Below are 11,586 nucleotides of genomic sequence, written 5' to 3' on the forward strand. Positions count from 1 at the left end.
AGATAATTTATTTATACTAGTCACCCGAGCACATCCGTTGTATATGTGTAAAATTTATATTTTTTAGTTAAAAATATATACAATTTAAAATTTTTAACATGTTTAAAAATATGTGAGTTTGTGGATTCGTGGCATTGAACGTGTGTTTTGATATTAAAAAATAGTCATGTTCGTTTTTAAGAAGTGTAAAATAAAATATTAATATTTAAATATCAAATTTGTTAATTAATATCAAGGGTATTTATGTCCACACATATTTATGACCAAAAGTAGTTATTTTAAGGGGTGAAGCCACTATAAGATAGTAAGATAGTAAGATAATAAATTTATTTTGGTACATTTTTATATATTATATTATATTTTTGAAGAAAAATCTGTATATAAATACTGATTTGTAAATATTAAGATAATATTTTTATTTATATATTGTTTATAATTATGGAATTTTTTGTATTAAGATAATACTATTTATTCATTCTGAATGTGTGAATAATAATAACAAATAAGGACAGTAAAAAAATTTGTATATTAGGCTTCCGATTCTTATTTTATATGAAACACATTTCTTTCAAATTTAACATAAAAAAGGCAAAACATCAAAAAATAATAATTATTAAATTCAAAAATAAAAATCATGACTTGAACAATGCTATTAGTTGTCTTTGTTTGGGCCAATTTGGATTAATCACCTATAAACCGTCCATTTATTTGAATTATATATTATATACAATACAATATTTCTTTTCTTTTTACTAACATGGGAGAATAAAATTATAATCCTGCAATCATATATTTTTATTTTGTTATTTTCATCACTTAGAAGAATACCTGTAATTATAAAGGTTATAATGAATCAACTAGAGGCTATTTACAAAATCAAAAGAAACCAAAAGTGTGACGTCTCGTGTTTTTGGCAGATATTTTCAAGAATTATGATGCGAAAAATGTGGGGACTTTTTCAAATACAACAGTGTACAGTGCAGGGCATGCATCGCGTTTGCAAATTCAATAAATCATGCATGAAATTAAATCTATTTAAATAACACTTAAAAATCTCGTGACTCAAACGTGCATAAAAAATTTGAAACAAAATATGCAATCTTACAATTAACGGCTGCTTCTTATACGAGCACTCCAAAACTTCTAATTACATACCAAAACCTGAATCGAAAATTAAGATCTTACGAAAGCAGACGAAACAAGATTTTCAATAAAATAAGCTTAGTGCAAAAAATACATTTTATTCTTTGTAGAAAGTAATAGATACCTCAGGAACTCGATATAGCTTTGCTACGAATGGATCGTCGAACGATCTTTCTCTTCAATGGTTGCATTTTTCAAAAACCAAGAGAGAAGAGGGGAGGACTAGGCGGCTAGGGAGAAAGACGAAAAAAAGGGAATTGTAACGCCAACTCAATTATGAGACCAAGGGCATCTCCAATGTCATTTTTCATTTTGGAGACTCTATTCTCCAAAATAAACTATTGAATTCTCTATTTCAAAAATCTTCACTAACCCATCTTCTCTATTTATAATAAAATTCTCTATTTTATTATTTTTAATTCCAAATTAATTAAAATAAGAAAAATAATAATTATATAAATAAACTAAATTAAATATGACTCGATTGTTTTAAAAAAATAATACATTTATTTTACATCAAATTTCAAGCATTCACACAACAGTAAATTACATGCATAAATCGAGATAATTATAAACTATACATATAATTAAACACTAATATTCCGAATTAGGTATTCCTCCAACAAATGATCAATAAGAGCATCTCAGAGAGCATAGTGAGCCGACCTATCATTGATTTGACAATGACGTGCAAGAAACTCTTGGAATCAGGCATGTTCATCATGTACCATTTCAACTTCTGGGATGGGTGCTTCGCGATAATTTGTGATTGGCATTTGCTCATCCCTCTCATCTTCAATAATCATATTATGCATTATAATGCACGTTTTCATGATATCATGCAAAACACGTTTGCTCCAAATGCGTGCAGGACCTATGATTATCACCCATTTTGATTGCAATAGCCCAAATGCTCTTTCCACATCTTTTCTACAACTCTCTTGTCTAGCTGCAAAATATTTCTTCTTTGGACCTTGTGGATTGTGAATTGTTTGAACTTTAGTTGCCCACTTTGGAGATATATATATATATATATATATATATATATATATCCTCAGCTAGATAATATATCATGTTATAATTTTTTCCTTGGATGATATAATTAGCAGGAGGAGCTACTTCATTGGTCAGATTAGCAAAGAGATGGGATTTTGACAACACATTAATGACGTTGTTTGAACCTGGTAAACCAAAGTATGCATGTCATATCCATAGCTCGTAATCAGCTACGACCTCTAAAATAATTGTTGGTCTTCCACTAAGACCGGTATATTGTCCTGCCCAAGCTGTACATTGGACAGTTTTTCCACCTCCAATGCATGCAATCAAGGCTTCCCAGCATCCCCAGAAATCCACGTTGTTTTCCAATATGGAGAAGTGTAACGTCCCAAAATTATCTTAATTGACTTTATTTGAGATAATCAGAGATTATAAAATTCGAGGATCGACTTGTATTTGATCAGGGACTACTTTGCAATTTTCAAAAATTTCAGGGACTAAAATGCAAAATTGGACTTTATTAGATATTTATAAGGGTTATTGACTTTTCTCCTCACTCTTCACCTCTCCCATCTCGCCTCTCCTCCATTAGAGCCGACTCCAAGCTTTCTCAAGCTTTCAGATTTCACCCCGAGCTCGATCCGTCTGATAGAATTTCATTCTGAAGACATATTCGCGATCACGGCTGCGAGATCTCTGCTATGCCGTAAGTTTTTCTTCGATCCAGTATGCTTCAATTCTTGGATGATGTTAGAATCGGATGAAATTCGGATATGTTGTTCTTGAGCTAAGATAAATCGTTTATTCTCAGTCGGAATTGAAAAAGAGCGTCGTTCGGATTTGTTATGATTTTTGGAGTGTAATTCGAAAATGGGGTTTAAGTATTTGTTGGATTTTGAGTTTTTTTGGATAAATTATGAATGTTAGGAGTTGCATTGGATTGACTTTTTGCTGTCTGTGGTTTTCGGTTAGTCGATTTATAGCCATTATGTCGTCGGTTTGAGATTTTGAATTTAGGAGTTGGAATTAAGATTTTGATAGGGATTTTGGATTTGTTTTGAATTGATTGGTTGTTATTGTACTCGTTTATCTCTCCATACAGATTTGACTGAAGATCGTGGAGTTCAGATTTGGCAGGATTCGAATCGTCGAAGTATTGTTAGAGCTTGATCCAGATTGGAAGCTACGTTGAATCAAAGAAGAGGTAAAAGACAACTTAGAATTGAATGGAACGAATGACTCGAATCCGACTTGATTCGAGTGTTCCGGAGAAATCACATACTTGCATGTTAATTGATGTGTTTGATTTTAATTGAATGAGTTATGATTTGCATTGCATTCATATTGAGCCAAATGATTATTTCATTTTGAATTAGACGTTCTGAGAACTATAGTAGGAGGCATTGGCAGGTGAATTACTGCAATGACCGACTTAACTCTATATAGTTGCTTCAGAGTCTAAAGGATTAAAATATACATTATCCACCTCGAAGGAAGAGTCGGTGTGATTGATGTGATATTTCATCCTCGGGATCACAATAGAAGAAGAGAATAACCGGAGCACATTTGATTATCCAGACTTGATAATCTCGGATTTTAAAGTCATGCATTTCATTTATAGTATTTTAATTGCATTGTTGATGTTGTATATAATTAGTTCTTATATTGAATGGTATTACATGTTCGTTGCTTTTACTGGGAATGTTATTCTCACCGGATTATCCGGCTGTTGTCTTGTCTTTGTATGTGTGCCTGGCAACAGGTGGGGCAGGACCAAGTCAGAGATCGCATGGCTAGGTGGTCGAGTGGATAAAAGTGAGGCCTTGTATTCGAACTCGTTGTATTTTCGTGAGTTGTAAACCTAGAAATTGAAGCATGTTATAATATTTTGGAATGGACGAATATTTTTAGAACTACTTTGTATGGTATTTTATTGTGCATGTTGGACGAGCTCATGTTGAATTTGATTAGATTTGGTTGTTGAATTGGAGTTGGGGAACCTGCTCTGTTATCTTATTTTTTTGGGCAGAGGGCGCGCTCGATCGCACGAGTTGAGAGGATCGAGAGCGGCCCTTCAATTTTTGAGGCAGTCTTTATGTCCAGGGGTGGCGCGCTCGATCGCACGAGTTCAGCGGATCGAGCACGGCACCTCAAATTTTCCCGGCAGTGTTTGATGCTTGGATGGCGCGCTCGATCGCGCGAGTTCATGTGATCGAGCGAGGCACCTTTAAAAGAATTTTTTTTTATTAGATTTCTTCGGGCTTTGATTATCGATGTATGTTTGTATTATTTCGAGTTTAGATAATTAGAATCGAGGCCTCACATTAAGTGGTATCAGATCGATAAGTTCTTGGACTGAATTAGAGTGAGCGGGGTAGATCGAGTCCGGATGAATTGAATTCTCGCATGTGTTTGAGTTATTTAAAATGATTTATTTAAATACCATGCGAGCATGCTTTATTAGTTGAGAGTTATTTAAATTGCATGATTTTGTGATTTAATTGATAAAGCATGAATTAATTGAGATACGAACTGTATTTTTCCTGTTTAAATCCAGATTCAGTCGTATGACTTGAGTAAGCAAAGCAGAGGTTTTGGATATCGAATGTTTGAAGACCGAGGATTATTTTCATAAAGTTGCCAAATTCAGATCTGAATCATTAGAAAAGTGGAAATCCTCTGGTAAGAATTTTTTATTCAAGGATTCTTTGATATTATTCTGTAGAGGAACCGTTTATTACGGAATTGTGCGGAGGAATTCTCAATGCTGCAGTCGATGTCCTGGATTGTAACCCGAATTGGTTGATTACCAGTGGTTATAGAGTGGATCGAAGTTGATTCGGACGAGATTCTCAGATTACCTCTGATTGTCAGATCGAGAGAGCTCTGACTGGATATCAGGACATCGCAGTTGAAAATTGAGAGGAAGTGTTCCTTAGACCGCACTCGTGTAGAGGTACGACCACGTTGATTTTGTCATGCCAATTGATAGACAGACGCTCCTGCAGCATTTAGGAATTTTAGGAGCCGAATCTTTCAGATTCTTGGAAAGTTGTTTGCAGAATTGCATGCCGAGCAGTTATATGCTATTCTATCGATGTCCTTACCTGAAATTTGAAGATTTATGAGTTTTATCGCAGAATCTTTGAGGAATTCTTATCGTTTGTGAAGCCGATTACTCTGCGGATTATGTTCTTCTGTCTGGAATTCATCTTATGAGACCAGTTCTTATTGTTGAAGAAGAGATTTATCAGCGCTTCTTTATCCCTTATTTCTTCTGTATTGATGACCTTACAAGTGCTTTACACTTCTTCTTATTGAGGTTATGGTATATTATTGTTCAGAAGAATCACTTATTAGCTTGAGCACCGAGACAGCTGAAGACACGCGAGACTCAATGTCTGAATCTGGACTTTGAGCTCGCAGCGATCTTATTGATTGGAAGATCTGGCATCATTTCTTTTATTATGAGGAGATTCCGTAATCTTCTCTGATCTCGGAAACTGTGGTACTAGTTTCTCCGTACAAACTGATTATGAGAAAGAGAAGAGGATTAGAAGTATTGAGGAACTTCTGATTTAGAGCCTGATTCTATTTGAAGAAATTGAATGCAACAGCTGATGCTCTGAGCCGAAAGATCTATTCTTATTTTATTTACTATCGATATTTCTTTGATCGATGATTGTTACACTTCTGATTAGAGTTTGAAACAGATAGGAGGCCTATCAGGAATTTTGCTTTTGAGCCGAATCAGAATGGGATAGAGATTGCTTTCGAGGGATACGTCGCGAGACTTCTGTGATCTGTTTGAGTTGAGTTGCTATCCGTGTATGATTGACGATTAATAAATTTGATATTGTATTCCCTACAGATTGGTTCTCAGACATGATCAGATGATGGATATTCTGTCTGAATTTTGTTAGATTGTTTTGACTGCCGGATTTGGACATTTCAGACACAGATCTTTGTTTTACCTTTTCTTCTGGATTAGTCTCCGAAGAGGTTTTTGTTATTCCAGTACATCTGAGTACAGTTGATATCCTCAGGACGACGGACAGCCAGAACAGACAATTTGGATTTAAAGGCTTGGTCAAGCTGTAGTACTGGGCCAGCCCAGTATCTGAATAACTTAATTGGGATAAATTTTCTGAGTCACCTTATTTGTGATCATTTTTGTTTCGAGGTTGGATGACAAATGAAGATTTTATGTCGAGAATGAAGACGACTTGGATTAGACCGTCGTAGTACGAATTTTTAGATGTAGACTTTCGTATTTTGATCAGTAAGACCGGTGTTTTCTGAAGATTTTGACTTTCAGAGAACATGTCAGACTTGAGAAAGAGAGAAGCCGTCTCTGAGATTGATTGTTCTCAATAGATTCTGGAAATGATAGGTGATCTTGCCTACAAACTGGTTTAGTTCGATCTCCTTCTGGTTGTTCACAAGGAGCTTTTCTGTCTTTTGATGCGGATTATCACCAGATCTTTGTTGCGGAATGACTAGACCAGAGTTTCTTGTGTTCTTTAAATGTTGAGACCGGATTTGTTGAGATGACGAATTGCTTGAGACGACTGATTCAGAGTTTTGACCTGAATTAGAAGCAGTTCTAAAACAAAGCGATTCAGTTGTGTAAGTGCAGTTGAACTGTTACGGTTTTGAAGAAGAGATTTGTGAAACAAAGTCTGAGTTGAGGCAGCGTTTTCAGGACTTATTCTGAGAGATGAATTCTCTTGCAGTTTTGGGTTTTATCCCTAAGCTTTTGAGATTGAGTAGTATTTGATTTCGAGGACGAAATCTATTTTTAGAGGGGGAGAATTGTAACACACCGAAATTATCTTAATTGACTTTATTTGAGATAATCAGAGATTATAAAATTCTAGGATCGACTTGTATTTGATCAGGGACTACTTTGAAATTTTTAGAAATTTTAAGGACTAAAATGCAAAATTGGACTTTATTAGATATTTATAAGGGTTATTGAGTTTTCTCCTCACTCTTCACCTCTCCCATCTCGCCTCTCCTCCATTAGAGCCGACTCCAAGCTTTCTCAAGCTTTCAGATTTCACCCCGAGCTCGATCCGTCTGATAAAATTCATTCTGAAGACATATTCGCGATCATGGCTGCGAGAGCTCTGTTATACCGTAAGTTTTTCTTCGATCCAGTATGCTTAAATTCTTGGACGTTGTTAGAATCAGATGAAATTCGGATTTGTTGTTCTTGAGCTAAGATAGATCGTTTATTCTCAGTTGGAATTGAAAAAGAGCGTCGTTCGGATTTGTTATGATTTTTGGAGTGTAATTCAAAAATGGGGTTTAAGTATTTGTTGGATTTTGAGTTGTTTTGGATAAATTATGAATGTTAGGAGTTGCATTGGATTGACTTTTTGATGTCTGTGGTTTTCGGTTAGTCGATTTATAGCCGTTATGCCGCCGGTTTGAGATTTTGGATTTAGGAGTTGGAATTAAGATTTTGATAGGGATTTCGGATTTGTTTTGAATTGATTGGTTGTTATTGTACTCGTTTATCTCTCCGTACATATTTGACTGAAGATCGTGGAGTTCAGATTTGGAAAGATTCGAATCGTCGAAGTATTGTTAGAGCTTGATCGAGATTGGAAGCTACGTTGAATCAAAAAAGAGGTAAAAAACAACTTAGAATTGCATGGAATGAATGACTCGAATCCGAATTGATTCGAATGTTCCGGAGAAATCACATACTTTCATGTTAATTGATGTGTTTGATTTTAATTGAATGAGTTATGATTTGCATTGCATTCATATTTAGCCAAATGATTATTTCATTTTGAATTAGACGTTCTGAGAACTATAGTAGGGGACATTGACAGACGAATTACTGCAATGACCAACTTAACTCTATATAGTTGCTTCAGAGTCTAAAGGATTGAAATATACATTATTCACCTCGAAGGGAGAGTCGGTGTGATTGATGTGATATTTCATCCCCAGGATCCCAATAGAGGAAGAGAATAACCGGAGCACATTTGATTATCCAGACTTGATAATCCCGGATTTTAAAGTCATGCATTTCATTTAGAGTATTTGAATTGCATTGTTGATTTTGTATATCATTAGTTGTTATATTGAATGATATTACACATTCGTTGCTTTTATTGGGAATGTTATTCTCACCGGATTATCCGGCTGTTGTCTTGTCTTTATATGTGTACTTGGAAACAGGTGGGGCAGGACCAAGTCAGAGATCGTATGACTAGGTGGTCGAGTGGATAGAAGTGTGGCCTTGGTGTTTAGGAGTCGATTTTTTATTCAAACTTGTTGTATTTTCGTGAGTTGTAAACGTAGAAATTGAAGCATGTTATAATATTTTGGAATGGATGAATATTTTTAGAACTACTTTGTATGGTATTGTATTGTGCATGTTGGACGAGCTCATGTTGAATTTGATTAGATTTGGTTGTTGAATTGGAGTTGGGGAACCTGCTTTGTTTTTTGATTTTTTTGGGCAGAGGGAGCGCTCGATCACACGAGTTGAGCGGATCGAGCACGACCCTTCAATTTTTGAGGCAGTGTTATGTCCAGGGGTGGCGCGCTCGATCGCACGAGTTCAGCGGATCGATCACGGCACCTCAAATTTTCGCGGCAGTGTTTGATGCTTGGATGGCGCGCTCGATCAACACCTTTAAGAGAATTTTTTTTATTCTATTTCTTGGGGCTTTGATTATCGATGTATGTTTGTAATATTTCGAGTTTAGATGATTAGAATCGGGGCCCCACAAAAAGTCTTTCAATGTCCTGGGCATTAGGAGAGCGAAGATACAAGTCGCCAAACACCTCAACCACGACCCGACAAAATCTCTTCACATTTTCAATCGCAGTAGACTCCCCGATTTTAATATACTCATCTGTTGCATCGGCACCCACATCGTATGCCAGGACCCGCATTGAAGATGTTGTTTTTTGGTATGGGGACAACCGAGGTCGGCCTAACGCATCCGCTTTCTGCATAAAGTAATTGTCATGCTTTTGAATGGATGTCATAATGCGCAGGAATAAACGACGAGACATTCGAAAACTCCACTTGAACATTGAGTCGTTATACAACGGATAATCTGCAAAGTAATCATTGTACAAGCGTTGTTCAGTGGCCGCTCTATCTCGATTAATCACCACACGTCCATTAATCGATCCTCCATGGTGCATGTTATCAACTTGCTGGAAATAAGAAGAGACTACAGTAGCATTGCTTGTAAGTTGGAAAAACACCATCTGTTGTTGTTGGTCAATGAGTTCAAACTCATTTTTTATCATGTTACCAAACTCATCGTCTTCATCAGAGGAGGGTGGGGATACATGAGAAGCAAATTTTGAAGGACCTCCCTCACTAAAATTCATATTAAGTTGGATGTAGAAATGATTATGGTAGTTCAATCATCCGTTGCTACTCTTAAATAATTCCATTGAATTGTTGTATACACGTCTTCAATAAAAGATAATTTTTATATCTATACCGTTGGATGAGATTACACGTAATTTGGAGCATCGGATTAGGAATCTTTTCAAATCAGTAGATAAGATATTTCAGATACATATATCATGATGTACCAATCATAAATAAAGACAGTGAATTGTCATATCAACTATTCCGAGCATCAAATTATTGTCTTTGAGAATCCAATACAAGATAAAGTCATTAAATTGTCATATCCACAATTCAAATAAAGATAAACTTTATATATATACCGTTGGATGAGATTACATCTAATCTGGACCATCGGATTATGAATTTTTAATGATTGTCTATTTTCTTATGTTTTAATGTGATTGCATGTTTATTTCAAGTTAATTAATTCGATTTCAGTTCGTGATCAAGTATGTATTGTATTTTAGTCACGATCTTATTTAATTATTATTATTTTTTTGTCTTTAATATAATTTAATTAGAATAAATAAATAAGAATAAAACATTGAATACATTTAAAAAACACCAAAAAAATTAAATTAAATAAAAGGATTGAAATAAACAAATATATATATATGATTGAAACAAAAAATAATTCATAAAATACAAAAAGATTAAATTGCGATTTCGGATAATGACATTTGCGTAATCAAATCCACACTCCAAATCCACCATCCAAATCTACAGTGATTCTCCATTTTTGGTAGGGGTGTCAAAAACCAACTCAATCTTCCAACCCGACACAAGTCGACCCGAAAAATATCAGGTTCGGGTTAACCCGAGATGACCCGAAAATTTTGATTATTTATTTTTTATATATAAGATTAAGAAATATTTGCTATATTTTCATATGTTGTACATTTGAAAACATTTGTTGTATATTTATATAATAGATTTTCGTGATTTAATATTTATTTTTTACAATTTTGATTTTTTAAAATATTTTTTTATTTTTTGTAGTAAGTATACTTTAAATTTTATACAACTAGACTTTCAAATTTAAATTATATATAAGCTTAGATTTTGTTATCATGTGATTAAATTAAATTTTACTATTATTATTGTGTGTTTTGAATTTTTATTTAATTATTTTTTTAAAAAATAAAAAAATAAAACCGGGTTGGTTCGGGTTGATCGGGTTAGTCGGATTAGCCGGGTTTTTATTCGGATTGGCCATTTTTGGGTTGGTTCGGGTCAATAAATTTTTTAATATTTTTTCGTCAACCCGACCCACCCGAATTGAGACCCCTAATTTTTGGAGAATCACTGTAGACATCTCTATTTTGGTTCTTCAAAATAGAGATGGGTTGGAGCGAATTGTGTTCTCAATTTTGGAGATGTTTTCTAGAATGGAGAACGGGTGGAGATGCCCTAACGAGCCAAAAGCTGGCCCATTACTTAAAAATACTGACTTTTAAATCTTTCCTCCCAAAAACTTTAAAATTTGGCTGTCAAGCCCAACTTTAAATAAATTTGCACCCTAAAACATTTTAACTTAAAAACTTAAATAAATGCATAATGGTCATATACTTCTTTAAAATCCTCAAACCTCGTTCGTAGGCTAATTTCGATTTATTTCGTCACCAAAATTAAACTCATACCTGAAACATATAAAAACTAACTTGCAACAATTAAACATCAGACAACTTTAGATAACATGAAATCATTTAACACAAAATTTAAATATATCTTTTAACAACTCAAAACTTAACTTTGAAATATTAAATCTCATGCAAAATAAATAGCATAAAATCTTTTAAACCTAAGTTTTAAATCATTAATATATCACATAAAATCATTTAATTAAACATAACTTTTAAATCATAAATAAATAAAATAAAATCATTTAAACTTCATTTAAATAACATTCATAGTATTAATTATTCTTTCTTTGGTAATTTTGACAATAAAATATCTAATTATAATGTCAAACACATCAACATCTTTAATTCGTTTAAAATAAGTTCATCCAACCACTTTAACAGTTTATTTTAAAAATAAGTCGT

At 34.1% G+C, this 11,586-nt stretch overlaps 1 pseudogene; it reads right to left on the reverse strand.

Moving 5' to 3' along the window:
- Positions 1-1,787: 1,787 nt before the first annotated feature.
- On the reverse strand, positions 1,788-9,513 carry LOC140864019 (uncharacterized; annotated as a pseudogene).
- Between the last annotated feature and the right edge of the window lie 2,073 nt (positions 9,514-11,586).

Source organism: Henckelia pumila, chromosome 1 (assembly GCF_033568475.1).
Source record: "Henckelia pumila isolate YLH828 chromosome 1, ASM3356847v2, whole genome shotgun sequence".
In the NCBI taxonomy this organism is placed as follows: Eukaryota; Viridiplantae; Streptophyta; class Magnoliopsida; order Lamiales; family Gesneriaceae; genus Henckelia; species Henckelia pumila.